The sequence below is a fragment of the Pungitius pungitius genome, unplaced genomic scaffold, assembly GCF_949316345.1.
Source record: "Pungitius pungitius unplaced genomic scaffold, fPunPun2.1 scaffold_24, whole genome shotgun sequence".
Lineage (NCBI taxonomy): Eukaryota > Metazoa > Chordata > Actinopteri > Perciformes > Gasterosteidae > Pungitius > Pungitius pungitius.
This window is the reverse complement of record NW_026909886.1, coordinates 144,117-168,163: the sequence shown is the minus strand read 5'-3', so window position 1 is coordinate 168,163 and position 24,047 is coordinate 144,117. Positions and strand designations below refer to the sequence as shown.

The 24,047-nt window shown below is 44.5% G+C and overlaps 51 non-coding genes across 51 annotated transcripts; all 51 read right to left on the bottom strand.

Annotated features, from left to right (window-relative positions):
• Positions 1 to 206: 206 nt before the first annotated feature.
• LOC134118844 (5S ribosomal RNA) lies at positions 207 to 325 on the bottom strand. The gene has a single exon (XR_009950405.1). It is a non-coding gene; the product is annotated as a 5S ribosomal RNA (ribosomal RNA).
• Positions 326 to 669: 344 nt separating this feature from the next.
• Positions 670 to 788, bottom strand: LOC134118028 (5S ribosomal RNA). The gene has a single exon (XR_009949585.1). It is a non-coding gene; the product is annotated as a 5S ribosomal RNA (ribosomal RNA).
• A 339-nt stretch (positions 789 to 1,127) lies between these two features.
• On the bottom strand, positions 1,128 to 1,246 carry LOC134118017 (5S ribosomal RNA). Its single transcript, XR_009949574.1, has one exon. It is a non-coding gene; the product is annotated as a 5S ribosomal RNA (ribosomal RNA).
• A 344-nt stretch (positions 1,247 to 1,590) lies between these two features.
• On the bottom strand, positions 1,591 to 1,709 carry LOC134118006 (5S ribosomal RNA). Its single transcript, XR_009949563.1, has one exon. It is a non-coding gene; the product is annotated as a 5S ribosomal RNA (ribosomal RNA).
• Positions 1,710 to 2,048: 339 nt separating this feature from the next.
• On the bottom strand, positions 2,049 to 2,167 carry LOC134118881 (5S ribosomal RNA). Its single transcript, XR_009950442.1, has one exon. It is a non-coding gene; the product is annotated as a 5S ribosomal RNA (ribosomal RNA).
• A 395-nt stretch (positions 2,168 to 2,562) lies between these two features.
• On the bottom strand, positions 2,563 to 2,681 carry LOC134118843 (5S ribosomal RNA). The gene has a single exon (XR_009950404.1). It is a non-coding gene; the product is annotated as a 5S ribosomal RNA (ribosomal RNA).
• A 344-nt stretch (positions 2,682 to 3,025) lies between these two features.
• Positions 3,026 to 3,144, bottom strand: LOC134117995 (5S ribosomal RNA). Its single transcript, XR_009949552.1, has one exon. It is a non-coding gene; the product is annotated as a 5S ribosomal RNA (ribosomal RNA).
• Positions 3,145 to 3,483: 339 nt separating this feature from the next.
• On the bottom strand, positions 3,484 to 3,602 carry LOC134117984 (5S ribosomal RNA). Its single transcript, XR_009949541.1, has one exon. It is a non-coding gene; the product is annotated as a 5S ribosomal RNA (ribosomal RNA).
• A 339-nt stretch (positions 3,603 to 3,941) lies between these two features.
• Positions 3,942 to 4,060, bottom strand: LOC134118880 (5S ribosomal RNA). The gene has a single exon (XR_009950441.1). It is a non-coding gene; the product is annotated as a 5S ribosomal RNA (ribosomal RNA).
• A 344-nt stretch (positions 4,061 to 4,404) lies between these two features.
• Positions 4,405 to 4,523, bottom strand: LOC134117973 (5S ribosomal RNA). The gene has a single exon (XR_009949530.1). It is a non-coding gene; the product is annotated as a 5S ribosomal RNA (ribosomal RNA).
• Positions 4,524 to 4,862: 339 nt separating this feature from the next.
• LOC134117962 (5S ribosomal RNA) lies at positions 4,863 to 4,981 on the bottom strand. Its single transcript, XR_009949519.1, has one exon. It is a non-coding gene; the product is annotated as a 5S ribosomal RNA (ribosomal RNA).
• A 339-nt stretch (positions 4,982 to 5,320) lies between these two features.
• On the bottom strand, positions 5,321 to 5,439 carry LOC134118879 (5S ribosomal RNA). The gene has a single exon (XR_009950440.1). It is a non-coding gene; the product is annotated as a 5S ribosomal RNA (ribosomal RNA).
• A 344-nt stretch (positions 5,440 to 5,783) lies between these two features.
• Positions 5,784 to 5,902, bottom strand: LOC134117951 (5S ribosomal RNA). Its single transcript, XR_009949508.1, has one exon. It is a non-coding gene; the product is annotated as a 5S ribosomal RNA (ribosomal RNA).
• Positions 5,903 to 6,241: 339 nt separating this feature from the next.
• On the bottom strand, positions 6,242 to 6,360 carry LOC134117948 (5S ribosomal RNA). The gene has a single exon (XR_009949504.1). It is a non-coding gene; the product is annotated as a 5S ribosomal RNA (ribosomal RNA).
• Positions 6,361 to 6,699: 339 nt separating this feature from the next.
• Positions 6,700 to 6,818, bottom strand: LOC134117937 (5S ribosomal RNA). The gene has a single exon (XR_009949493.1). It is a non-coding gene; the product is annotated as a 5S ribosomal RNA (ribosomal RNA).
• A 395-nt stretch (positions 6,819 to 7,213) lies between these two features.
• LOC134118929 (5S ribosomal RNA) lies at positions 7,214 to 7,332 on the bottom strand. Its single transcript, XR_009950490.1, has one exon. It is a non-coding gene; the product is annotated as a 5S ribosomal RNA (ribosomal RNA).
• A 344-nt stretch (positions 7,333 to 7,676) lies between these two features.
• LOC134117926 (5S ribosomal RNA) lies at positions 7,677 to 7,795 on the bottom strand. Its single transcript, XR_009949482.1, has one exon. It is a non-coding gene; the product is annotated as a 5S ribosomal RNA (ribosomal RNA).
• A 339-nt stretch (positions 7,796 to 8,134) lies between these two features.
• On the bottom strand, positions 8,135 to 8,253 carry LOC134117914 (5S ribosomal RNA). Its single transcript, XR_009949470.1, has one exon. It is a non-coding gene; the product is annotated as a 5S ribosomal RNA (ribosomal RNA).
• A 395-nt stretch (positions 8,254 to 8,648) lies between these two features.
• LOC134118927 (5S ribosomal RNA) lies at positions 8,649 to 8,767 on the bottom strand. The gene has a single exon (XR_009950488.1). It is a non-coding gene; the product is annotated as a 5S ribosomal RNA (ribosomal RNA).
• A 395-nt stretch (positions 8,768 to 9,162) lies between these two features.
• LOC134118842 (5S ribosomal RNA) lies at positions 9,163 to 9,281 on the bottom strand. Its single transcript, XR_009950403.1, has one exon. It is a non-coding gene; the product is annotated as a 5S ribosomal RNA (ribosomal RNA).
• Positions 9,282 to 9,625: 344 nt separating this feature from the next.
• Positions 9,626 to 9,744, bottom strand: LOC134117903 (5S ribosomal RNA). Its single transcript, XR_009949459.1, has one exon. It is a non-coding gene; the product is annotated as a 5S ribosomal RNA (ribosomal RNA).
• A 339-nt stretch (positions 9,745 to 10,083) lies between these two features.
• LOC134117892 (5S ribosomal RNA) lies at positions 10,084 to 10,202 on the bottom strand. Its single transcript, XR_009949448.1, has one exon. It is a non-coding gene; the product is annotated as a 5S ribosomal RNA (ribosomal RNA).
• Positions 10,203 to 10,541: 339 nt separating this feature from the next.
• LOC134118878 (5S ribosomal RNA) lies at positions 10,542 to 10,660 on the bottom strand. The gene has a single exon (XR_009950439.1). It is a non-coding gene; the product is annotated as a 5S ribosomal RNA (ribosomal RNA).
• Positions 10,661 to 11,004: 344 nt separating this feature from the next.
• Positions 11,005 to 11,123, bottom strand: LOC134117881 (5S ribosomal RNA). Its single transcript, XR_009949437.1, has one exon. It is a non-coding gene; the product is annotated as a 5S ribosomal RNA (ribosomal RNA).
• Positions 11,124 to 11,518: 395 nt separating this feature from the next.
• LOC134118926 (5S ribosomal RNA) lies at positions 11,519 to 11,637 on the bottom strand. The gene has a single exon (XR_009950487.1). It is a non-coding gene; the product is annotated as a 5S ribosomal RNA (ribosomal RNA).
• Positions 11,638 to 11,981: 344 nt separating this feature from the next.
• LOC134117870 (5S ribosomal RNA) lies at positions 11,982 to 12,100 on the bottom strand. Its single transcript, XR_009949426.1, has one exon. It is a non-coding gene; the product is annotated as a 5S ribosomal RNA (ribosomal RNA).
• A 339-nt stretch (positions 12,101 to 12,439) lies between these two features.
• On the bottom strand, positions 12,440 to 12,558 carry LOC134117859 (5S ribosomal RNA). The gene has a single exon (XR_009949415.1). It is a non-coding gene; the product is annotated as a 5S ribosomal RNA (ribosomal RNA).
• Positions 12,559 to 12,953: 395 nt separating this feature from the next.
• Positions 12,954 to 13,072, bottom strand: LOC134118925 (5S ribosomal RNA). The gene has a single exon (XR_009950486.1). It is a non-coding gene; the product is annotated as a 5S ribosomal RNA (ribosomal RNA).
• Positions 13,073 to 13,416: 344 nt separating this feature from the next.
• LOC134117848 (5S ribosomal RNA) lies at positions 13,417 to 13,535 on the bottom strand. Its single transcript, XR_009949404.1, has one exon. It is a non-coding gene; the product is annotated as a 5S ribosomal RNA (ribosomal RNA).
• A 339-nt stretch (positions 13,536 to 13,874) lies between these two features.
• LOC134118877 (5S ribosomal RNA) lies at positions 13,875 to 13,993 on the bottom strand. Its single transcript, XR_009950438.1, has one exon. It is a non-coding gene; the product is annotated as a 5S ribosomal RNA (ribosomal RNA).
• Positions 13,994 to 14,337: 344 nt separating this feature from the next.
• LOC134117837 (5S ribosomal RNA) lies at positions 14,338 to 14,456 on the bottom strand. The gene has a single exon (XR_009949393.1). It is a non-coding gene; the product is annotated as a 5S ribosomal RNA (ribosomal RNA).
• Positions 14,457 to 14,795: 339 nt separating this feature from the next.
• On the bottom strand, positions 14,796 to 14,914 carry LOC134118924 (5S ribosomal RNA). The gene has a single exon (XR_009950485.1). It is a non-coding gene; the product is annotated as a 5S ribosomal RNA (ribosomal RNA).
• Positions 14,915 to 15,258: 344 nt separating this feature from the next.
• Positions 15,259 to 15,377, bottom strand: LOC134117826 (5S ribosomal RNA). Its single transcript, XR_009949382.1, has one exon. It is a non-coding gene; the product is annotated as a 5S ribosomal RNA (ribosomal RNA).
• Positions 15,378 to 15,716: 339 nt separating this feature from the next.
• LOC134118820 (5S ribosomal RNA) lies at positions 15,717 to 15,835 on the bottom strand. Its single transcript, XR_009950381.1, has one exon. It is a non-coding gene; the product is annotated as a 5S ribosomal RNA (ribosomal RNA).
• A 339-nt stretch (positions 15,836 to 16,174) lies between these two features.
• LOC134119141 (5S ribosomal RNA) lies at positions 16,175 to 16,293 on the bottom strand. Its single transcript, XR_009950703.1, has one exon. It is a non-coding gene; the product is annotated as a 5S ribosomal RNA (ribosomal RNA).
• Positions 16,294 to 16,688: 395 nt separating this feature from the next.
• LOC134118841 (5S ribosomal RNA) lies at positions 16,689 to 16,807 on the bottom strand. Its single transcript, XR_009950402.1, has one exon. It is a non-coding gene; the product is annotated as a 5S ribosomal RNA (ribosomal RNA).
• Positions 16,808 to 17,202: 395 nt separating this feature from the next.
• On the bottom strand, positions 17,203 to 17,321 carry LOC134118840 (5S ribosomal RNA). Its single transcript, XR_009950401.1, has one exon. It is a non-coding gene; the product is annotated as a 5S ribosomal RNA (ribosomal RNA).
• Positions 17,322 to 17,665: 344 nt separating this feature from the next.
• On the bottom strand, positions 17,666 to 17,784 carry LOC134117815 (5S ribosomal RNA). The gene has a single exon (XR_009949371.1). It is a non-coding gene; the product is annotated as a 5S ribosomal RNA (ribosomal RNA).
• Positions 17,785 to 18,122: 338 nt separating this feature from the next.
• On the bottom strand, positions 18,123 to 18,241 carry LOC134119154 (5S ribosomal RNA). The gene has a single exon (XR_009950716.1). It is a non-coding gene; the product is annotated as a 5S ribosomal RNA (ribosomal RNA).
• Positions 18,242 to 18,636: 395 nt separating this feature from the next.
• Positions 18,637 to 18,755, bottom strand: LOC134118923 (5S ribosomal RNA). The gene has a single exon (XR_009950484.1). It is a non-coding gene; the product is annotated as a 5S ribosomal RNA (ribosomal RNA).
• A 344-nt stretch (positions 18,756 to 19,099) lies between these two features.
• On the bottom strand, positions 19,100 to 19,218 carry LOC134117803 (5S ribosomal RNA). Its single transcript, XR_009949359.1, has one exon. It is a non-coding gene; the product is annotated as a 5S ribosomal RNA (ribosomal RNA).
• Positions 19,219 to 19,557: 339 nt separating this feature from the next.
• On the bottom strand, positions 19,558 to 19,676 carry LOC134118922 (5S ribosomal RNA). The gene has a single exon (XR_009950483.1). It is a non-coding gene; the product is annotated as a 5S ribosomal RNA (ribosomal RNA).
• Positions 19,677 to 20,020: 344 nt separating this feature from the next.
• LOC134117792 (5S ribosomal RNA) lies at positions 20,021 to 20,139 on the bottom strand. The gene has a single exon (XR_009949348.1). It is a non-coding gene; the product is annotated as a 5S ribosomal RNA (ribosomal RNA).
• Positions 20,140 to 20,478: 339 nt separating this feature from the next.
• On the bottom strand, positions 20,479 to 20,597 carry LOC134118819 (5S ribosomal RNA). Its single transcript, XR_009950380.1, has one exon. It is a non-coding gene; the product is annotated as a 5S ribosomal RNA (ribosomal RNA).
• Positions 20,598 to 20,936: 339 nt separating this feature from the next.
• Positions 20,937 to 21,055, bottom strand: LOC134119140 (5S ribosomal RNA). Its single transcript, XR_009950702.1, has one exon. It is a non-coding gene; the product is annotated as a 5S ribosomal RNA (ribosomal RNA).
• Positions 21,056 to 21,450: 395 nt separating this feature from the next.
• On the bottom strand, positions 21,451 to 21,569 carry LOC134118838 (5S ribosomal RNA). Its single transcript, XR_009950399.1, has one exon. It is a non-coding gene; the product is annotated as a 5S ribosomal RNA (ribosomal RNA).
• Positions 21,570 to 21,964: 395 nt separating this feature from the next.
• On the bottom strand, positions 21,965 to 22,083 carry LOC134118837 (5S ribosomal RNA). The gene has a single exon (XR_009950398.1). It is a non-coding gene; the product is annotated as a 5S ribosomal RNA (ribosomal RNA).
• Positions 22,084 to 22,427: 344 nt separating this feature from the next.
• LOC134117781 (5S ribosomal RNA) lies at positions 22,428 to 22,546 on the bottom strand. Its single transcript, XR_009949337.1, has one exon. It is a non-coding gene; the product is annotated as a 5S ribosomal RNA (ribosomal RNA).
• A 338-nt stretch (positions 22,547 to 22,884) lies between these two features.
• On the bottom strand, positions 22,885 to 23,003 carry LOC134119153 (5S ribosomal RNA). Its single transcript, XR_009950715.1, has one exon. It is a non-coding gene; the product is annotated as a 5S ribosomal RNA (ribosomal RNA).
• A 395-nt stretch (positions 23,004 to 23,398) lies between these two features.
• Positions 23,399 to 23,517, bottom strand: LOC134119152 (5S ribosomal RNA). Its single transcript, XR_009950714.1, has one exon. It is a non-coding gene; the product is annotated as a 5S ribosomal RNA (ribosomal RNA).
• A 344-nt stretch (positions 23,518 to 23,861) lies between these two features.
• LOC134117770 (5S ribosomal RNA) lies at positions 23,862 to 23,980 on the bottom strand. The gene has a single exon (XR_009949326.1). It is a non-coding gene; the product is annotated as a 5S ribosomal RNA (ribosomal RNA).
• Positions 23,981 to 24,047: the final 67 nt, after the last annotated feature.

Below are 24,047 nucleotides of genomic sequence, written 5' to 3'. Positions count from 1 at the left end.
AATAGTATGCCAATCGTAAATGTTGATCAACACTAATTTAGCAATCATGAAACGGAATCATTTTGGATAATATTGTCTAATTTCCTTTCATATCCAACGTTAAAACAACACTAAACATGCATCTCTTCAACAATGTGATATTCTTTTTGTAATTTGTAGGTGTACAATCTGCGGCGCTCGGCGGCTTTCGGAGAGAGAAGTGAAAAAGCTTACGGCACCTGGGATTCCCAGGCGGTCTTCCATCCAGGTACTAACCAGGCCCTGCTCTGCTTAGCTTCCGAGATCAGACGAGATCGGGCGGAACCAGAGAGGTATGGCCGTAACCTGGATTTCATCTTATTCCTAATCCTTTAAAACGTGTCAAAGTTAATCAGAAGTTTCTTTTTCTAAAATTGAAGCAGTTCTTAGCATTGGCAAGAGAGGTTCCTAAAGCCTGAAGGTAACTTTACTTTTCTTCACTGGCAATTCTAACATGTTGGGTTAGCACCTGTATTTCAACGGCTAAATTACAAAAAATAGTATGCCAATCGTAAATGTTGATCAACACTAATTTAGCAATCATGAAACGGAATCATTTTGGATAATATTGTCTAATTTCCTTTCATATCCAACGTTAAAACAGGTGTACAATCTGCGGCGCTCGGCGGCTTTCGGAGAGAGAAGTGAAAAAGCTTACGGCACCTGGGATTCCCAGGCGGTCTTCCATCCAGGTACTAACCAGGCCCTGCTCTGCTTAGCTTCCGAGATCAGACGAGATCGGGCGGAACCAGAGAGGTATGGCCGTAAGCTGCTTTTTATCTTTTTCCTAATCCTTTATAATGCGTCAAAGAATTATGACACGCCTGCCGTTGGCATCTTTGTGTGGGTTAAATAAGGGTATGCAAAGAAGGCTGTGACATCCCATGGCGAAAATTGGATGGACTAGAGAAGACCCGCCCAGGGGTCCCAGCCAATCGGTGAATGGCCATTGCAGTCCCCGCCACCTCAAATGGCCTGACGATGGTATGGACGTAAGCCACCTTTCATCTTCTTCCTATTGCATCTCTTCTACAATGTGAAATTTTTTTTACAATTGTGTAGGTGTACAATCTACGGCGCTGGGCGGCTTTCAGAGAGAGAAGTGAAAAAGCTTACGGCACCTGGGATTCCCAGGCGGTCTTCCATCCAGGTACTAACCAGGCCCTGCTCTGCTTAGCTTCCGAGATCAGACGAGATCGGGCGGAACCAGAGAGGTATGGCCGTAAGCTGCATTTCATCTTTTTCCTAATCCTTTAAAACGTGTCAAAGTTAATCAGAAGTTTCTTTTTCTAAAATTGAAGCAGTTCTTAGCATTGGCAAGAGAGGTTCCTAAAGCCTGAAGGTAACTTTACTTTTCTTCACTGGCAATTCTAACATGTTGGGTTAGCACCTGTATTTCAACGGCTAAATTACAAACAATAGTATGCCAATCGTAAATGTTGATCAACACTAATTTAGCAATCATGAAACGGAATCATTTTGGATAATATTGTCTAATTTCCTTTCATATCCAATGTTAAAACAGGTGTACAATCTGCGGCGCTCGGCGGCTTTCGGAGAGAGAAGTGAAAAAGCTTACGGCACCTGGGATTCCCAGGCGGTCTTCCATCCAGGTACTAACCAGGCCCTGCTCTGCTTAGCTTCCGAGATCAGACGAGATCGGGCGGAACCAGAGAGGTATGGCCGTAAGCTGCTTTTTATCTTTTTCCTAATCCTTTATAATGCGTCAATGAATTATGACACGCCTGCCGCTGGCATCTTTGTGTGGGTTAAATAAGGGTATGCAAAGAAGGCTGTGACATCCCATGGCGAAAATTGGATGGACTAGAGAAGACCCGCCCAGGGGTCCCAGCCAATCGGTGAATGGCCATTGCAGTCCCCGCCACCTCAAATGGCCTGACGATGGTATGGACGTAAGCCACCTTTCATCTTCTTCCTATTGCATCTCTTCTACAATGTGAAATTTTTTTTACAATTGTGTAGGTGTACAATCTACGGCGCTGGGCGGCTTTCAGAGAGAGAAGTGAAAAAGCTTACGGCACCTGGGATTCCCAGGCGGTCTTCCATCCAGGTACTAACCAGGCCCTGCTCTGCTTAGCTTCCGAGATCAGACGAGATCGGGCGGAACCAGAGAGGTATGGCCGTGAGCTGCATTTCATCTTTTTCCTAATCCTTTAAAACGTGTCAAAGTTAATCAGAAGTTTCTTTTTCTAAAATTGAAGCAGTTCTTAGCATTGGCAAGAGAGGTTCCTAAAGCCTGAAGGTAACTTTACTTTTCTTCACTGGCAATTCTAACATGTTGGGTTAGCACCTGTATTTCAACGGCTAAATTACAAACAATAGTATGCCAATCGTAAATGTTGATCAACACTAATTTAGCAATCATGAAACGGAATCATTTTGGATAATATTGTCTAATTTCCTTTCATATCCAACGTTAAAACAACACTAAACATGCATCTCTTCAACAATGTGATATTCTTTTTGTAATTTGTAGGTGTACAATCTGCGGCGCTCGGCGGCTTTCGGAGAGAGAAGTGAAAAAGCTTACGGCACCTGGGATTCCCAGGCGGTCTTCCATCCAGGTACTAACCAGGCCCTGCTCTGCTTAGCTTCCGAGATCAGACGAGATCGGGCGGAACCAGAGAGGTATGGCCGTAACCTGGATTTCATCTTATTCCTAATCCTTTAAAACGTGTCAAAGTTAATCAGAAGTTTCTTTTTCTAAAATTGAAGCAGTTCTTAGCATTGGCAAGAGAGGTTCCTAAAGCCTGAAGGTAACTTTACTTTTCTTCACTGGCAATTCTAACATGTTGGGTTAGCACCTGTATTTCAACGGCTAAATTACAAAAAATAGTATGCCAATCGTAAATGTTGATCAACACTAATTTAGCAATCATGAAACGGAATCATTTTGGATAATATTGTCTAATTTCCTTTCATATCCAACGTTAAAACAGGTGTACAATCTGCGGCGCTCGGCGGCTTTCGGAGAGAGAAGTGAAAAAGCTTACGGCACCTGGGATTCCCAGGCGGTCTTCCATCCAGGTACTAACCAGGCCCTGCTCTGCTTAGCTTCCGAGATCAGACGAGATCGGGCGGAACCAGAGAGGTATGGCCGTAAGCTGCTTTTTATCTTTTTCCTAATCCTTTATAATGCGTCAAAGAATTATGACACGCCTGCCGTTGGCATCTTTGTGTGGGTTAAATAAGGGTATGCAAAGAAGGCTGTGACATCCCATGGCGAAAATTGGATGGACTAGAGAAGACCCGCCCAGGGGTCCCAGCCAATCGGTGAATGGCCATTGCAGTCCCCGCCACCTCAAATGGCCTGACGATGGTATGGACGTAAGCCACCTTTCATCTTCTTCCTATTGCATCTCTTCTACAATGTGAATTTTTTTTTACAATTGTGTAGGTGTACAATCTACGGCGCTGGGCGGCTTTCAGAGAGAGAAGTGAAAAAGCTTACGGCACCTGGGATTCCCAGGCGGTCTTCCATCCAGGTACTAACCAGGCCCTGCTCTGCTTAGCTTCCGAGATCAGACGAGATCGGGCGGAACCAGAGAGGTATGGCCGTAAGCTGCTTTTTATCTTTTTCCTAATCCTTTATAATGCGTCAATGAATTATGACACGCCTGCCGCTGGCATCTTTGTGTGGGTTAAATAAGGGTATGCAAAGAAGGCTGTGACATCCCATGGCGAAAATTGGATGGACTAGAGAAGACCCGCCCAGGGGTCCCAGCCAATCGGTGAATGGCCATTGCAGTCCCCGCCACCTCAAATGGCCTGACGATGGTATGGACGTAAGCCACCTTTCATCTTCTTCCTATTGCATCTCTTCTACAATGTGAAATTTTTTTTACAATTGTGTAGGTGTACAATCTACGGCGCTGGGCGGCTTTCAGAGAGAGAAGTGAAAAAGCTTACGGCACCTGGGATTCCCAGGCGGTCTTCCATCCAGGTACTAACCAGGCCCTGCTCTGCTTAGCTTCCGAGATCAGACGAGATCGGGCGGAACCAGAGAGGTATGGCCGTGAGCTGCATTTCATCTTTTTCCTAATCCTTTAAAACGTGTCAAAGTTAATCAGAAGTTTCTTTTTCTAAAATTGAAGCAGTTCTTAGCATTGGCAAGAGAGGTTCCTAAAGCCTGAAGGTAACTTTACTTTTCTTCACTGGCAATTCTAACATGTTGGGTTAGCACCTGTATTTCAACGGCTAAATTACAAACAATAGTATGCCAATCGTAAATGTTGATCAACACTAATTTAGCAATCATGAAACGGAATCATTTTGGATAATATTGTCTAATTTCCTTTCATATCCAACGTTAAAACAGGTGTACAATCTGCGGCGCTCGGCGGCTTTCGGAGAGAGAAGTGAAAAAGCTTACGGCACCTGGGATTCCCAGGCGGTCTTCCATCCAGGTACTAACCAGGCCCTGCTCTGCTTAGCTTCCGAGATCAGACGAGATCGGGCGGAACCAGAGAGGTATGGCCGTAAGCTGCTTTTTATCTTTTTCCTAATCCTTTATAATGCGTCAAAGAATTATGACACGCCTGCCGTTGGCATCTTTGTGTGGGTTAAATAAGGGTATGCAAAGAAAGCTGTGACATCCCATGGCGAAAATTGGATGGACTAGAGAAGACCCGCCCAGGGGTCCCAGCCAATCGGTGAATGGCCATTGCAGTCCCCGCCACCTCAAATGGCCTGACGATGGTATGGACGTAAGCCACCTTTCATCTTCTTCCTATTGCATCTCTTCTACAATGTGAATTTTTTTTTACAATTGTGTAGGTGTACAATCTACGGCGCTGGGCGGCTTTCAGAGAGAGAAGTGAAAAAGCTTACGGCACCTGGGATTCCCAGGCGGTCTTCCATCCAGGTACTAACCAGGCCCTGCTCTGCTTAGCTTCCGAGATCAGACGAGATCGGGCGGAACCAGAGAGGTATGGCCGTAAGCTGCTTTTTATCTTTTTCCTAATCCTTTATAATGCGTCAATGAATTATGACACGCCTGCCGCTGGCATCTTTGTGTGGGTTAAATAAGGGTATGCAAAGAAGGCTGTGACATCCCATGGCGAAAATTGGATGGACTAGAGAAGACCCGCCCAGGGGTCCCAGCCAATCGGTGAATGGCCATTGCAGTCCCCGCCACCTCAAATGGCCTGACGATGGTATGGACGTAAGCCACCTTTCATCTTCTTCCTATTGCATCTCTTCTACAATGTGAAATTTTTTTTACAATTGTGTAGGTGTACAATCTACGGCGCTGGGCGGCTTTCAGAGAGAGAAGTGAAAAAGCTTACGGCACCTGGGATTCCCAGGCGGTCTTCCATCCAGGTACTAACCAGGCCCTGCTCTGCTTAGCTTCCGAGATCAGACGAGATCGGGCGGAACCAGAGAGGTATGGCCGTGAGCTGCATTTCATCTTTTTCCTAATCCTTTAAAACGTGTCAAAGTTAATCAGAAGTTTCTTTTTCTAAAATTGAAGCAGTTCTTAGCATTGGCAAGAGAGGTTCCTAAAGCCTGAAGGTAACTTTACTTTTCTTCACTGGCAATTCTAACATGTTGGGTTAGCACCTGTATTTCAACGGCTAAATTACAAACAATAGTATGCCAATCGTAAATGTTGATCAACACTAATTTAGCAATCATGAAACGGAATCATTTTGGATAATATTGTCTAATTTCCTTTCATATCCAACGTTAAAACAGGTGTACAATCTGCGGCGCTCGGCGGCTTTCGGAGAGAGAAGTGAAAAAGCTTACGGCACCTGGGATTCCCAGGCGGTCTTCCATCCAGGTACTAACCAGGCCCTGCTCTGCTTAGCTTCCGAGATCAGACGAGATCGGGCGGAACCAGAGAGGTATGGCCGTAAGCTGCTTTTTATCTTTTTCCTAATCCTTTATAATGCGTCAAAGAATTATGACACGCCTGCCGTTGGCATCTTTGTGTGGGTTAAATAAGGGTATGCAAAGAAAGCTGTGACATCCCATGGCGAAAATTGGATGGACTAGAGAAGACCCGCCCAGGGGTCCCAGCCAATCGGTGAATGGCCATTGCAGTCCCCGCCACCTCAAATGGCCTGACGATGGTATGGACGTAAGCCACCTTTCATCTTCTTCCTATTGCATCTCTTCTACAATGTGAATTTTTTTTTACAATTGTGTAGGTGTACAATCTACGGCGCTGGGCGGCTTTCAGAGAGAGAAGTGAAAAAGCTTACGGCACCTGGGATTCCCAGGCGGTCTTCCATCCAGGTACTAACCAGGCCCTGCTCTGCTTAGCTTCCGAGATCAGACGAGATCGGGCGGAACCAGAGAGGTATGGCCGTAAGCTGCTTTTTATCTTTTTCCTAATCCTTTATAATGCGTCAATGAATTATGACACGCCTGCCGCTGGCATCTTTGTGTGGGTTAAATAAGGGTATGCAAAGAAGGCTGTGACATCCCATGGCGAAAATTGGATGGACTAGAGAAGACCCGCCCAGGGGTCCCAGCCAATCGGTGAATGGCCATTGCAGTCCCCGCCACCTCAAATGGCCTGACGATGGTATGGACGTAAGCCACCTTTCATCTTCTTCCTATTGCATCTCTTCTACAATGTGAAATTTTTTTTACAATTGTGTAGGTGTACAATCTACGGCGCTGGGCGGCTTTCAGAGAGAGAAGTGAAAAAGCTTACGGCACCTGGGATTCCCAGGCGGTCTTCCATCCAGGTACTAACCAGGCCCTGCTCTGCTTAGCTTCCGAGATCAGACGAGATCGGGCGGAACCAGAGAGGTATGGCCGTAAGCTGCATTTCATCTTTTTCCTAATCCTTTAAAACGTGTCAAAGTTAATCAGAAGTTTCTTTTTCTAAAATTGAAGCAGTTCTTAGCATTGGCAAGAGAGGTTCCTAAAGCCTGAAGGTAACTTTACTTTTCTTCACTGGCAATTCTAACATGTTGGGTTAGCACCTGTATTTCAACGGCTAAATTACAAACAATAGTATGCCAATCGTAAATGTTGATCAACACTAATTTAGCAATCATGAAACGGAATCATTTTGGATAATATTGTCTAATTTCCTTTCATATCCAACGTTAAAACAACACTAAACATGCATCTCTTCAACAATGTGATATTCTTTTTGTAATTTGTAGGTGTACAATCTGCGGCGCTCGGCGGCTTTCGGAGAGAGAAGTGAAAAAGCTTACGGCACCTGGGATTCCCAGGCGGTCTTCCATCCAGGTACTAACCAGGCCCTGCTCTGCTTAGCTTCCGAGAGCAGACGAGATCGGGCGGAACCAGAGAGGTATGGCCGTAAGCTGCTTTTCATCTTTTTCCTAATCCTTTAAAGCGTGTCAAAGATAATCAGAAGTTTCTTTTTCTAAAATTGAAGCAGTTCTTAGCATTGGCAAGAGAGGTTCCTAAAGCCTGAAGGTAACTTTACTTTTCTTCACTGGCAATTCTAACATGTTGGGTTAGCACCTGTATTTCAACGGCTAAATTACAAACAATAGTATGCCAATCGTAAATGTTGATCAACACTAATTTAGCAATCATGAAACGGAATCATTTTGGATAATATTGTCTAATTTCCTTTCATATCCAACGTTAAAACAGGTGTACAATCTGCGGCGCTCGGCGGCTTTCGGAGAGAGAAGTGAAAAAGCTTACGGCACCTGGGATTCCCAGGCGGTCTTCCATCCAGGTACTAACCAGGCCCTGCTCTGCTTAGCTTCCGAGATCAGACGAGATCGGGCGGAACCAGAGAGGTATGGCCGTAAGCTGCTTTTTATCTTTTTCCTAATCCTTTATAATGCGTCAATGAATTATGACACGCCTGCCGCTGGCATCTTTGTGTGGGTTAAATAAGGGTATGCAAAGAAGGCTGTGACATCCCATGGCGAAAATTGGATGGACTAGAGAAGACCCGCCCAGGGGTCCCAGCCAATCGGTGAATGGCCATTGCAGTCCCCGCCACCTCAAATGGCCTGACGATGGTATGGACGTAAGCCACCTTTCATCTTCTTCCTATTGCATCTCTTCTACAATGTGAAATTTTTTTTACAATTGTGTAGGTGTACAATCTACGGCGCTGGGCGGCTTTCAGAGAGAGAAGTGAAAAAGCTTACGGCACCTGGGATTCCCAGGCGGTCTTCCATCCAGGTACTAACCAGGCCCTGCTCTGCTTAGCTTCCGAGATCAGACGAGATCGGGCGGAACCAGAGAGGTATGGCCGTAAGCTGCATTTCATCTTTTTCCTAATCCTTTAAAACGTGTCAAAGTTAATCAGAAGTTTCTTTTTCTAAAATTGAAGCAGTTCTTAGCATTGGCAAGAGAGGTTCCTAAAGCCTGAAGGTAACTTTACTTTTCTTCACTGGCAATTCTAACATGTTGGGTTAGCACCTGTATTTCAACGGCTAAATTACAAACAATAGTATGCCAATCGTAAATGTTGATCAACACTAATTTAGCAATCATGAAACGGAATCATTTTGGATAATATTGTCTAATTTCCTTTCATATCCAACGTTAAAACAACACTAAACATGCATCTCTTCAACAATGTGATATTCTTTTTGTAATTTGTGAGTGTACAATCTGCGGCGCTCGGCGGCTTTCGGAGAGAGAAGTGAAAAAGCTTACGGCACCTGGGATTCCCAGGCGGTCTTCCATCCAGGTACTAACCAGGCCCTGCTCTGCTTAGCTTCCGAGAGCAGACGAGATCGGGCGGAACCAGAGAGGTATGGCCGTAAGCTGCTTTTCATCTTTTTCCTAATCCTTTAAAACGTGTCAAAGTTAATCAGAAGTTTCTTTTTCTAAAATTGAAGCAGTTCTTAGCATTGGCAAGAGAGGTTCCTAAAGCCTGAAGGTAACTTTACTTTTCTTCACTGGCAATTCTAACATGTTGGGTTAGCACCTGTATTTCAACGGCTAAATTACAAACAATAGTATGCCAATCGTAAATGTTGATCAACACTAATTTAGCAATCATGAAACGGAATCATTTTGGATAATATTGTCTAATTTCCTTTCATATCCAACGTTAAAACAACACTAAACATGCATCTCTTCAACAATGTGATATTCTTTTTGTAATTTGTAGGTGTACAATCTGCGGCGCTCGGCGGCTTTCGGAGAGAGAAGTGAAAAAGCTTACGGCACCTGGGATTCCCAGGCGGTCTTCCATCCAGGTACTAACCAGGCCCTGCTCTGCTTAGCTTCCGAGATCAGACGAGATCGGGCGGAACCAGAGAGGTATGGCCGTAACCTGGATTTCATCTTATTCCTAATCCTTTAAAACGTGTCAAAGTTAATCAGAAGTTTCTTTTTCTAAAATTGAAGCAGTTCTTAGCATTGGCAAGAGAGGTTCCTAAAGCCTGAAGGTAACTTTACTTTTCTTCACTGGCAATTCTAACATGTTGGGTTAGCACCTGTATTTCAACGGCTAAATTACAAAAAATAGTATGCCAATCGTAAATGTTGATCAACACTAATTTAGCAATCATGAAACGGAATCATTTTGGATAATATTGTCTAATTTCCTTTCATATCCAACGTTAAAACAGGTGTACAATCTGCGGCGCTCGGCGGCTTTCGGAGAGAGAAGTGAAAAAGCTTACGGCACCTGGGATTCCCAGGCGGTCTTCCATCCAGGTACTAACCAGGCCCTGCTCTGCTTAGCTTCCGAGATCAGACGAGATCGGGCGGAACCAGAGAGGTATGGCCGTAAGCTGCTTTTTATCTTTTTCCTAATCCTTTATAATGCGTCAAAGAATTATGACACGCCTGCCGTTGGCATCTTTGTGTGGGTTAAATAAGGGTATGCAAAGAAGGCTGTGACATCCCATGGCGAAAATTGGATGGACTAGAGAAGACCCGCCCAGGGGTCCCAGCCAATCGGTGAATGGCCATTGCAGTCCCCGCCACCTCAAATGGCCTGACGATGGTATGGACGTAAGCCACCTTTCATCTTCTTCCTATTGCATCTCTTCTACAATGTGAATTTTTTTTTACAATTGTGTAGGTGTACAATCTACGGCGCTGGGCGGCTTTCAGAGAGAGAAGTGAAAAAGCTTACGGCACCTGGGATTCCCAGGCGGTCTTCCATCCAGGTACTAACCAGGCCCTGCTCTGCTTAGCTTCCGAGATCAGACGAGATCGGGCGGAACCAGAGAGGTATGGCCGTAAGCTGCTTTTTATCTTTTTCCTAATCCTTTATAATGCGTCAATGAATTATGACACGCCTGCCGCTGGCATCTTTGTGTGGGTTAAATAAGGGTATGCAAAGAAGGCTGTGACATCCCATGGCGAAAATTGGATGGACTAGAGAAGACCCGCCCAGGGGTCCCAGCCAATCGGTGAATGGCCATTGCAGTCCCCGCCACCTCAAATGGCCTGACGATGGTATGGACGTAAGCCACCTTTCATCTTCTTCCTATTGCATCTCTTCTACAATGTGAAATTTTTTTTACAATTGTGTAGGTGTACAATCTACGGCGCTGGGCGGCTTTCAGAGAGAGAAGTGAAAAAGCTTACGGCACCTGGGATTCCCAGGCGGTCTTCCATCCAGGTACTAACCAGGCCCTGCTCTGCTTAGCTTCCGAGATCAGACGAGATCGGGCGGAACCAGAGAGGTATGGCCGTGAGCTGCATTTCATCTTTTTCCTAATCCTTTAAAACGTGTCAAAGTTAATCAGAAGTTTCTTTTTCTAAAATTGAAGCAGTTCTTAGCATTGGCAAGAGAGGTTCCTAAAGCCTGAAGGTAACTTTACTTTTCTTCACTGGCAATTCTAACATGTTGGGTTAGCACCTGTATTTCAACGGCTAAATTACAAACAATAGTATGCCAATCGTAAATGTTGATCAACACTAATTTAGCAATCATGAAACGGAATCATTTTGGATAATATTGTCTAATTTCCTTTCATATCCAACGTTAAAACAGGTGTACAATCTGCGGCGCTCGGCGGCTTTCGGAGAGAGAAGTGAAAAAGCTTACGGCACCTGGGATTCCCAGGCGGTCTTCCATCCAGGTACTAACCAGGCCCTGCTCTGCTTAGCTTCCGAGATCAGACGAGATCGGGCGGAACCAGAGAGGTATGGCCGTAAGCTGCATTTCATCTTTTTCCTAATCCTTTAAAACGTGTCAAAGTTAATCAGAAGTTTCTTTTTCTAAAATTGAAGCAGTTCTTAGCATTGGCAAGAGAGGTTCCTAAAGCCTGAAGGTAACTTTACTTTTCTTCACTGGCAATTCTAACATGTTGGGTTAGCACCTGTATTTCAACGGCTAAATTACAAACAATAGTATGCCAATCGTAAATGTTGATCAACACTAATTTAGCAATCATGAAACGGAATCATTTTGGATAATATTGTCTAATTTCCTTTCATATCCAACGTTAAAACAACACTAAACATGCATCTCTTCAACAATGTGATATTCTTTTTGTAATTTGTAGGTGTACAATCTGCGGCGCTCGGCGGCTTTCGGAGAGAGAAGTGAAAAAGCTTACGGCACCTGGGATTCCCAGGCGGTCTTCCATCCAGGTACTAACCAGGCCCTGCTCTGCTTAGCTTCCGAGAGCAGACGAGATCGGGCGGAACCAGAGAGGTATGGCCGTAAGCTGCTTTTCATCTTTTTCCTAATCCTTTAAAGCGTGTCAAAGATAATCAGAAGTTTCTTTTTCTAAAATTGAAGCAGTTCTTAGCATTGGCAAGAGAGGTTCCTAAAGCCTGAAGGTAACTTTACTTTTCTTCACTGGCAATTCTAACATGTTGGGTTAGCACCTGTATTTCAACGGCTAAATTACAAACAATAGTATGCCAATCGTAAATGTTGATCAACACTAATTTAGCAATCATGAAACGGAATCATTTTGGATAATATTGTCTAATTTCCTTTCATATCCAACGTTAAAACAGGTGTACAATCTGCGGCGCTCGGCGGCTTTCGGAGAGAGAAGTGAAAAAGCTTACGGCACCTGGGATTCCCAGGCGGTCTTCCATCCAGGTACTAACCAGGCCCTGCTCTGCTTAGCTTCCGAGATCAGACGAGATCGGGCGGAACCAGAGAGGTATGGCCGTAAGCTGCTTTTTATCTTTTTCCTAATCCTTTATAATGCGTCAATGAATTATGACACGCCTGCCGCTGGCATCTTTGTGTGGGTTAAATAAGGGTATGCAAAGAAGGCTGTGACATCCCATGGCGAAAATTGGATGGACTAGAGAAGACCCGCCCAGGGGTCCCAGCCAATCGGTGAATGGCCATTGCAGTCCCCGCCACCTCAAATGGCCTGACGATGGTATGGACGTAAGCCACCTTTCATCTTCTTCCTATTGCATCTCTTCTACAATGTGAAATTTTTTTTACAATTGTGTAGGTGTACAATCTACGGCGCTGGGCGGCTTTCAGAGAGAGAAGTGAAAAAGCTTACGGCACCTGGGATTCCCAGGCGGTCTTCCATCCAGGTACTAACCAGGCCCTGCTCTGCTTAGCTTCCGAGATCAGACGAGATCGGGCGGAACCAGAGAGGTATGGCCGTAAGCTGCATTTCATCTTTTTCCTAATCCTTTAAAACGTGTCAAAGTTAATCAGAAGTTTCTTTTTCTAAAATTGAAGCAGTTCTTAGCATTGGCAAGAGAGGTTCCTAAAGCCTGAAGGTAACTTTACTTTTCTTCACTGGCAATTCTAACATGTTGGGTTAGCACCTGTATTTCAACGGCTAAATTACAAACAATAGTATGCCAATCGTAAATGTTGATCAACACTAATTTAGCAATCATGAAACGGAATCATTTTGGATAATATTGTCTAATTTCCTTTCATATCCAACGTTAAAACAACACTAAACATGCATCTCTTCAACAATGTGATATTCTTTTTGTAATTTGTAGGTGTACAATCTGCGGCGCTCGGCGGCTTTCGGAGAGAGAAGTGAAAAAGCTTACGGCACCTGGGATTCCCAGGCGGTCTTCCATCCAGGTACTAACCAGGCCCTGCTCTGCTTAGCTTCCGAGAGCAGACGAGATCGGGCGGAACCAGAGAGGTATGGCCGTAAGCTGCTTTTCATCTTTTTCCTAATCCTTTAAAGCGTGTCAAAGATAATCAGAAGTTTCTTTTTCTAAAATTGAAGCAGTTCTTAGCATTGGCAAGAGAGGTTCCTAAAGCCTGAAGGTAACTTTACTTTTCTTCACTGGCAATTCTAACATGTTGGGTTAGCACCTGTATTTCAACGGCTAAATTACAAACAATAGTATGCCAATCGTAAATGTTGATCAACACTAATTTAGCAATCATGAAACGGAATCATTTTGGATAATATTGTCTAATTTCCTTTCATATCCAACGTTAAAACAGGTGTACAATCTGCGGCGCTCGGCGGCTTTCGGAGAGAGAAGTGAAAAAGCTTACGGCACCTGGGATTCCCAGGCGGTCTTCCATCCAGGTACTAACCAGGCCCTGCTCTGCTTAGCTTCCGAGATCAGACGAGATCGGGCGGAACCAGAGAGGTATGGCCGTAAGCTGCTTTTTATCTTTTTCCTAATCCTTTATAATGCGTCAATGAATTATGACACGCCTGCCGCTGGCATCTTTGTGTGGGTTAAATAAGGGTATGCAAAGAAGGCTGTGACATCCCATGGCGAAAATTGGATGGACTAGAGAAGACCCGCCCAGGGGTCCCAGCCAATCGGTGAATGGCCATTGCAGTCCCCGCCACCTCAAATGGCCTGACGATGGTATGGACGTAAGCCACCTTTCATCTTCTTCCTATTGCATCTCTTCTACAATGTGAAATTTTTTTTACAATTGTGTAGGTGTACAATCTACGGCGCTGGGCGGCTTTCAGAGAGAGAAGTGAAAAAGCTTACGGCACCTGGGATTCCCAGGCGGTCTTCCATCCAGGTACTAACCAGGCCCTGCTCTGCTTAGCTTCCGAGATCAGACGAGATCGGGCGGAACCAGAGAGGTATGGCCGTGAGCTGCATTTCATCTTTTTCCTAATCCTTTAAAACGTGTCAAAGTTAATCAGAAGTTTCTTTTTCTAAAATTGAAGCAGTTCTTAGCATTGGCAAGAGAGGTTCCTAAAGCCTGAAGGTAACTTTACTTTTCTTCACTGGCAATTCTAACATGTTGGGTTAGCACCTGTATTTCAACGGCTAAATTACAAACAATAGTATGCCAATCGTAAATGTTGATCAACACTAATTTAGCAATCATGAAACGGAATCATTTTGGATAATATTGTCTAATTTCCTTTCATATCCAACGTTAAAACAGGTGTACAATCTGCGGCGCTCGGCGGCTTTCGGAGAGAGAAGTGAAAAAGCTTACGGCACCTGGGATTCCCAGGCGGTCTTCCATCCAGGTACTAACCAGGCCCTGCTCTGCTTAGCTTCCGAGATCAGACGAGATCGGGCGGAACCAGAGAGGTATGGCCGTAAGCTGCTTTTTATCTTTTTCCTAATCCTTTATAATGCGTCAATGAATTATGACACGCCTGCCGCTGGCATCTTTGTGTGGGTTAAATAAGGGTATGCAAAGAAGGCTGTGACATCCCATGGCGAAAATTGGATGGACTAGAGAAGACCCGCCCAGGGGTCCCAGCCAATCGGTGAATGGCCATTGCAGTCCCCGCCACCTCAAATGGCCTGACGATGGTATGGACGTAAGCCACCTTTCATCTTCTTCCTATTGCATCTCTTCTACAATGTGAAATTTTTTTTACAATTGTGTAGGTGTACAATCTACGGCGCTGGGCGGCTTTCAGAGAGAGAAGTGAAAAAGCTTACGGCACCTGGGATTCCCAGGCGGTCTTCCATCCAGGTACTAACCAGGCCCTGCTCTGCTTAGCTTCCGAGAGCAGACGAGATCGGGCGGAACCAGAGAGGTATGGCCGTAAGCTGCTTTTCATCTTTTTCCTAATCCTTTAAAGCGTGTCAAAGATAATCAGAAGTTTCTTTTTCTAAAATTGAAGCAGTTCTTAGCATTGGCAAGAGAGGTTCCTAAAGCCTGAAGGTAACTTTACTTTTCTTCACTGGCAATTCTAACATGTTGGGTTAGCACCTGTATTTCAACGGCTAAATTACAAACAATAGTATGCCAATCGTAAATGTTGATCAACACTAATTTAGCAATCATGAAACGGAATCATTTTGGATAATATTGTCTAATTTCCTTTCATATCCAACGTTAAAACAGGTGTACAATCTGCGGCGCTCGGCGGCTTTCGGAGAGAGAAGTGAAAAAGCTTACGGCACCTGGGATTCCCAGGCGGTCTTCCATCCAGGTACTAACCAGGCCCTGCTCTGCTTAGCTTCCGAGATCAGACGAGATCGGGCGGAACCAGAGAGGTATGGCCGTAAGCTGCTTTTTATCTTTTTCCTAATCCTTTATAATGCGTCAAAGAATTATGACACGCCTGCCGTTGGCATCTTTGTGTGGGTTAAATAAGGGTATGCAAAGAAGGCTGTGACATCCCATGGCGAAAATTGGATGGACTAGAGAAGACCCGCCCAGGGGTCCCAGCCAATCGGTGAATGGCCATTGCAGTCCCCGCCACCTCAAATGGCCTGACGATGGTATGGACGTAAGCCACCTTTCATCTTCTTCCTATTGCATCTCTTCTACAATGTGAAATTTTTTTTACAATTGTGTAGGTGTACAATCTACGGCGCTGGGCGGCTTTCAGAGAGAGAAGTGAAAAAGCTTACGGCACCTGGGATTCCCAGGCAGTCTTCCATCCAGGTACTAACCAGGCCCTGCTCTGCTTAGCTTCCGAGATCAGACGAGATCGGGCGGAACCAGAGAGGTATGGCCGTAAGCTGCTTTTTATCTTTTTCCTAATCCTTTATAATGCGTCAATGAATTATGACACGCCTGCCGCTGGCATCTTTGTGTGGGTTAAATAAGGGTATGCAAAGAAGGCTGTGACATCCCATGGCGAAAATTGGATGGACTAGAGAAGACCCGCCCAGGGGTCCCAGCCAATCGGTGAATGGCCATTGCAGTCCCCGCCACCTCAAATGGCCTGACGATGGTATGGACGTAAGCCACCTTTCATCTTCTTCCTATTGCATCTCTTCTACAATGTGAAATTTTTTTTACAATTGTGTAGGTGTACAATATACGGCGCTGGGCGGCTTTCAGAGAGAGAAGTGAAAAAGCTTACGGCACCTGGGATTCCCAGGCGGTCTTCCATCCAGGTACTAACCAGGCCCTGCTCTGCTTAGCTTCCGAGATCAGACGAGATCGGGCTGAACCAGAGAGGTATGGCCGTGAGCTGCATTTCATCTTTTTCCTAATCCTTTAAAACGTGTCAAAGTTAATCAGAAGTTTCTTTTTCTAAAATTGAAGCAGTTCTTAGCATTGGCAAGAGAGGTTCCTAAAGCCTGAAGGTAACTTTACTTTTCTTCACTGGCAATTCTAACATGTTGGGTTAGCACCTGTATTTCAACGGCTAAATTACAAACAATAGTATGCCAATCGTAAATGTTGATCAACACTAATTTAGCAATCATGAAACGGAATCATTTTGGATAATATTGTCTAATTTCCTTTCATATCCAACGTTAAAACAACACTAAACATGCATCTCTTCAACAATGTGATATTCTTTTTGTAATTTGTAGGTGTACAATCTGCGGCGCTCGGCGGCTTTCGGAGAGAGAAGTGAAAAAGCTTACGGCACCTGGGATTCCCAGGCGGTCTTCCATCCAGGTACTAACCAGGCCCTGCTCTGCTTAGCTTCCGAGATCAGACGAGATCGGGCGGAACCAGAGAGGTATGGCCGTAACCTGGATTTCATCTTATTCCTAATCCTTTAAAACGTGTCAAAGTTAATCAGAAGTTTCTTTTTCTAAAATTGAAGCAGTTCTTAGCATTGGCAAGAGAGGTTCCTAAAGCCTGAAGGTAACTTTACTTTTCTTCACTGGCAATTCTAACATGTTGGGTTAGCACCTGTATTTCAACGGCTAAATTACAAACAATAGTATGCCAATCGTAAATGTTGATCAACACTAATTTAGCAATCATGAAACGGAATCATTTTGGATAATATTGTCTAATTTCCTTTCATATCCAACGTTAAAACAACACTAAACATGCATCTCTTCAACAATGTGATATTCTTTTTGTAATTTGTAGGTGTACAATCTGCGGCGCTCGGCGGCTTTCGGAGAGAGAAGTGAAAAAGCTTACGGCACCTGGGATTCCCAGGCGGTCTTCCATCCAGGTACTAACCAGGCCCTGCTCTGCTTAGCTTCCGAGATCAGACGAGATCGGGCGGAACCAGAGAGGTATGGCCGTAACCTGGATTTCATCTTATTCCTAATCCTTTAAAACGTGTCAAAGTTAATCAGAAGTTTCTTTTTCTAAAATTGAAGCAGTTCTTAGCATTGGCAAGAGAGGTTCCTAAAGCCTGAAGGTAACTTTACTTTTCTTCACTGGCAATTCTAACATGTTGGGTTAGCACCTGTATTTCAACGGCTAAATTACAAAAAATAGTATGCCAATCGTAAATGTTGATCAACACTAATTTAGCAATCATGAAACGGAATCATTTTGGATAATATTGTCTAATTTCCTTTCATATCCAACGTTAAAACAGGTGTACAATCTGCGGCGCTGGGCGGCTTTCGGAGAGAGAAGTGAAAAAGCTTACGGCACCTGGGATTCCCAGGCGGTCTTCCATCCAGGTACTAACCAGGCCCTGCTCTGCTTAGCTTCCGAGATCAGACGAGATCGGGCGGAACCAGAGAGGTATGGCCGTAAGCTGCTTTTTATCTTTTTCCTAATCCTTTATAATGCGTCAAAGAATTATGACACGCCTGCCGTTGGCATCTTTGTGTGGGTTAAATAAGGGTATGCAAAGAAGGCTGGACATCCCATGGCGAAAATTGGATGGACTAGAGAAGACCCGCCCAGGGGTCCCAGCCAATCGGTGAATGGCCATTGCAGTCCCCGCCACCTCAAATGGCCTGACGATGGTATGGACGTAAGCCACCTTTCATCTTCTTCCTATTGCATCTCTTCTACAATGTGAAATTTTTTTTACAATTGTGTAGGTGTACAATCTACGGCGCTGGGCGGCTTTCAGAGAGAGAAGTGAAAAAGCTTACGGCAGCTGGGATTCCCAGGCGGTCTTCCATCCAGGTACTAACCAGGCCCTGCTCTGCTTAGCTTCCGAGATCAGACGAGATCGGGCGGAACCAGAGAGGTATGGCCGTGAGCTGCATTTCATCTTTTTCCTAATCCTTTAAAACGTGTCAAAGTTAATCAGAAGTTTCTTTTTCTAAAATTGAAGCAGTTCTTAGCATTGGCAAGAGAGGTTCCTAAAGCCTGAAGGTAACTTTACTTTTCTTCACTGGCAATTCTAACATGTTGGGTTAGCACCTGTATTTCAACGGCTAAATTACAAACAATAGTATGCCAATCGTAAATGTTGATCAACACTAATTTAGCAATCATGAAACGGAATCATTTTGGATAATATTGTCTAATTTCCTTTCATATCCAACGTTAAAACAACACTAAACATGCATCTCTTCAACAATGTGATATTCTTTTTGTAATTTGTAGGTGTACAATCTGCGGCGCTCGGCGGCTTTCGGAGAGAGAAGTGAAAAAGCTTACGGCACCTGGGATTCCCAGGCGGTCTTCCATCCAGGTACTAACCAGGCCCTGCTCTGCTTAGCTTCCGAGAGCAGACGAGATCGGGCGGAACCAGAGAGGTATGGCCGTAAGCTGCTTTTCATCTTTTTCCTAATCCTTTAAAGCGTGTCAAAGATAATCAGAAGTTTCTTTTTCTAAAATTGAAGCAGTTCTTAGCATTGGCAAGAGAGGTTCCTAAAGCCTGAAGGTAACTTTACTTTTCTTCACTGGCAATTCTAACATGTTGGGTTAGCACCTGTATTTCAACGGCTAAATTACAAACAATAGTATGCCAATCGTAAATGTTGATCAACACTAATTTAGCAATCATGAAACGGAATCATTTTGGATAATATTGTCTAATTTCCTTTCATATCCAACGTTAAAACAGGTGTACAATCTGCGGCGCTCGGCGGCTTTCGGAGAGAGAAGTGAAAAAGCTTACGGCACCTGGGATTCCCAGGCGGTCTTCCATCCAGGTACTAACCAGGCCCTGCTCTGCTTAGCTTCCGAGATCAGACGAGATCGGGCGGAACCAGAGAGGTATGGCCGTAAGCTGCTTTTTATCTTTTTCCTAATCCTTTATAATGCGTCAATGAATTATGACACGCCTGCCGCTGGCATCTTTGTGTGGGTTAAATAAGGGTATGCAAAGAAGGCTGTGACATCCCATGGCGAAAATTGGATGGACTAGAGAAGACCCGCCCAGGGGTCCCAGCCAATCGGTGAATGGCCATTGCAGTCCCCGCCACCTCAAATGGCCTGACGATGGTATGGACGTAAGCCACCTTTCATCTTCTTCCTATTGCATCTCTTCTACAATGTGAAATTTTTTTTACAATTGTGTAGGTGTACAATCTACGGCGCTGGGCGGCTTTCAGAGAGAGAAGTGAAAAAGCTTACGGCACCTGGGATTCCCAGGCGGTCTTCCATCCAGGTACTAACCAGGCCCTGCTCTGCTTAGCTTCCGAGAGCAGACGAGATCGGGCGGAACCAGAGAGGTATGGCCGTAAGCTGCTTTTCATCTTTTTCCTAATCCTTTAAAGCGTGTCAAAGATAATCAGAAGTTTCTTTTTCTAAAATTGAAGCAGTTCTTAGCATTGGCAAGAGAGGTTCCTAAAGCCTGAAGGTAACTTTACTTTTCTTCACTGGCAATTCTAACATGTTGGGTTAGCACCTGTATTTCAACGGCTAAATTACAAACAATAGTATGCCAATCGTAAATGTTGATCAACACTAATTTAGCAATCATGAAACGGAATCATTTTGGATAATATTGTCTAATTTCCTTTCATATCCAACGTTAAAACAGGTGTACAATCTGCGGCGCTCGGCGGCTTTCGGAGAGAGAAGTGAAAAAGCTTACGGCACCTGGGATTCCCAGGCGGTCTTCCATCCAGGTACTAACCAGGCCCTGCTCTGCTTAGCTTCCGAGATCAGACGAGATCGGGCGGAACCAGAGAGGTATGGCCGTAAGCTGCTTTTTATCTTTTTCCTAATCCTTTATAATGCGTCAAAGAATTATGACACGCCTGCCGTTGGCATCTTTGTGTGGGTTAAATAAGGGTATGCAAAGAAGGCTGTGACATCCCATGGCGAAAATTGGATGGACTAGAGAAGACCCGCCCAGGGGTCCCAGCCAATCGGTGAATGGCCATTGCAGTCCCCGCCACCTCAAATGGCCTGACGATGGTATGGACGTAAGCCACCTTTCATCTTCTTCCTATTGCATCTCTTCTACAATGTGAAATTTTTTTTACAATTGTGTAGGTGTACAATCTACGGCGCTGGGCGGCTTTCAGAGAGAGAAGTGAAAAAGCTTACGGCACCTGGGATTCCCAGGCAGTCTTCCATCCAGGTACTAACCAGGCCCTGCTCTGCTTAGCTTCCGAGATCAGACGAGATCGGGCGGAACCAGAGAGGTATGGCCGTAAGCTGCTTTTTATCTTTTTCCTAATCCTTTATAATGCGTCAATGAATTATGACACGCCTGCCGCTGGCATCTTTGTGTGGGTTAAATAAGGGTATGCAAAGAAGGCTGTGACATCCCATGGCGAAAATTGGATGGACTAGAGAAGACCCGCCCAGGGGTCCCAGCCAATCGGTGAATGGCCATTGCAGTCCCCGCCACCTCAAATGGCCTGACGATGGTATGGACGTAAGCCACCTTTCATCTTCTTCCTATTGCATCTCTTCTACAATGTGAAATTTTTTTTACAATTGTGTAGGTGTACAATATACGGCGCTGGGCGGCTTTCAGAGAGAGAAGTGAAAAAGCTTACGGCACCTGGGATTCCCAGGCGGTCTTCCATCCAGGTACTAACCAGGCCCTGCTCTGCTTAGCTTCCGAGATCAGACGAGATCGGGCTGAACCAGAGAGGTATGGCCGTGAGCTGCATTTCATCTTTTTCCTAATCCTTTAAAACGTGTCAAAGTTAATCAGAAGTTTCTTTTTCTAAAATTGAAGCAGTTCTTAGCATTGGCAAGAGAGGTTCCTAAAGCCTGAAGGTAACTTTACTTTTCTTCACTGGCAATTCTAACATGTTGGGTTAGCACCTGTATTTCAACGGCTAAATTACAAACAATAGTATGCCAATCGTAAATGTTGATCAACACTAATTTAGCAATCATGAAACGGAATCATTTTGGATAATATTGTCTAATTTCCTTTCATATCCAACGTTAAAACAACACTAAACATGCATCTCTTCAACAATGTGATATTCTTTTTGTAATTTGTAGGTGTACAATCTGCGGCGCTCGGCGGCTTTCGGAGAGAGAAGTGAAAAAGCTTACGGCACCTGGGATTCCCAGGCGGTCTTCCATCCAGGTACTAACCAGGCCCTGCTCTGCTTAGCTTCCGAGATCAGACGAGATCGGGCGGAACCAGAGAGGTATGGCCGTAACCTGGATTTCATCTTATTCCTAATCCTTTAAAACGTGTCAAAGTTAATCAGAAGTTTCTTTTTCTAAAATTGAAGCAGTTCTTAGCATTGGCAAGAGAGGTTCCTAAAGCCTGAAGGTAACTTTACTTTTCTTCACTGGCAATTCTAACATGTTGGGTTAGCACCTGTATTTCAACGGCTAAATTACAAACAATAGTATGCCAATCGTAAATGTTGATCAACACTAATTTAGCAATCATGAAACGGAATCATTTTGGATAATATTGTCTAATTTCCTTTCATATCCAACGTTAAAACAACACTAAACATGCATCTCTTCAACAATGTGATATTCTTTTTGTAATTTGTAGGTGTACAATCTGCGGCGCTCGGCGGCTTTCGGAGAGAGAAGTGAAAAAGCTTACGGCACCTGGGATTCCCAGGCGGTCTTCCATCCAGGTACTAACCAGGCCCTGCTCTGCTTAGCTTCCGAGATCAGACGAGATCGGGCGGAACCAGAGAGGTATGGCCGTAACCTGGATTTCATCTTATTCCTAATCCTTTAAAACGTGTCAAAGTTAATCAGAAGTTTCTTTTTCTAAAATTGAAGCAGTTCTTAGCATTGGCAAGAGAGGTTCCTAAAGCCTGAAGGTAACTTTACTTTTCTTCACTGGCAATTCTAACATGTTGGGTTAGCACCTGTATTTCAACGGCTAAATTACAAAAAATAGTATGCCAATCGTAAATGTTGATCAACACTAATTTAGCAATCATGAAACGGAATCATTTTGGATAATATTGTCTAATTTCCTTTCATATCCAACGTTAAAACAGGTGTACAATCTGCGGCGCTGGGCGGCTTTCGGAGAGAGAAGTGAAAAAGCTTACGGCACCTGGGATTCCCAGGCGGTCTTCCATCCAGGTACTAACCAGGCCCTGCTCTGCTTAGCTTCCGAGATCAGACGAGATCGGGCGGAACCAGAGAGGTATGGCCGTAAGCTGCTTTTTATCTTTTTCCTAATCCTTTATAATGCGTCAAAGAATTATGACACGCCTGCCGTTGGCATCTTTGTGTGGGTTAAATAAGGGTATGCAAAGAAGGCTGGACATCCCATGGCGAAAATTGGATGGACTAGAGAAGACCCGCCCAGGGGTCCCAGCCAATCGGTGAATGGCCATTGCAGTCCCCGCCACCTCAAATGGCCTGACGATGGTATGGACGTAAGCCACCTTTCATCTTCTTCCTATTGCATCTCTTCTACAATGTGAAATTTTTTTTACAATTGTGTAGGTGTACAATCTACGGCGCTGGGCGGCTTTCAGAGAGAGAAGTGAAAAAGCTTACGGCAGCTGGGATTCCCAGGCGGTCTTCCATCCAGGTACTAACCAGGCCCTGCTCTGCTTAGCTTCCGAGATCAGACGAGATCGGGCGGAACCAGAGAGGTATGGCCGTGAGCTGCATTTCATCTTTTTCCTAATCCTTTAAAACGTGTCAAAGTTAATCAGAAGTTTCTTTTTCTAAAATTGAAGCAGTTCTTAGCATTGGCAAGAGAGGTTCCTAAAGCCTGAAGGTAACTTTACTTTTCTTCACTGGCAATTCTAACATGTTGGGTTAGCACCTGTATTTCAACGGCTAAATTACAAACAATAGTATGCCAATCGTAAATGTTGATCAACACTAATTTAGCAATCATGAAACGGAATCATTTTGGATAATATTGTCTAATTTCCTTTCATATCCAACGTTAAAACAACACTAAACATGCATCTCTTCAACAATGTGATATTCTTTTTGTAATTTGTAGGTGTACAATCTGCGGCGCTCGGCGGCTTTCGGAGAGAGAAGTGAAAAAGCTTACGGCACCTGGGATTCCCAGGCGCTCTTCCATCCAGGTACTAACCAGGCCCTGCTCTGCTTAGCTTCCGAGAGCAGACGAGATCGGGCGGAACCAGAGAGGTATGGCCGTAAGCTGCTTTTCATCTTTTTCCTAATCCTTTAAAGCGTGTCAAAGATAATCAGAAGTTTCTTTTTCTAAAATTGAAGCAGTTCTTAGCATTGGCAAGAGAGGTTCCTAAAGCCTGAAGGTAACTTTACTTTTCTTCACTGGCAATTCTAACATGTTGGGTTAGCACCTGTATTTCAACGGCTAAATTACAAACAATAGTATGCCAATCGTAAATGTTGATCAACACTAATTTAGCAATCATGAAACGGAATCATTTTGGATAATATTGTCTAATTTCCTTTCATATCCAACGTTAAAACAGGTGTACAATCTGCGGCGCTCGGCGGCTTTCGGAGAGAGAAGTGAAAAAGCTTACGGCACCTGGGATTCCCAGGCGGTCTTCCATCCAGGTACTAACCAGGCCCTGCTCTGCTTAGCTTCCGAGATCAGACGAGATCGGGCGGAACCAGAGAGGTATGGCCGTAAGCTGCTTTTTATCTTTTTCCTAATCCTTTATAATGCGTCAATGAATTATGACACGCCTGCCGCTGGCAT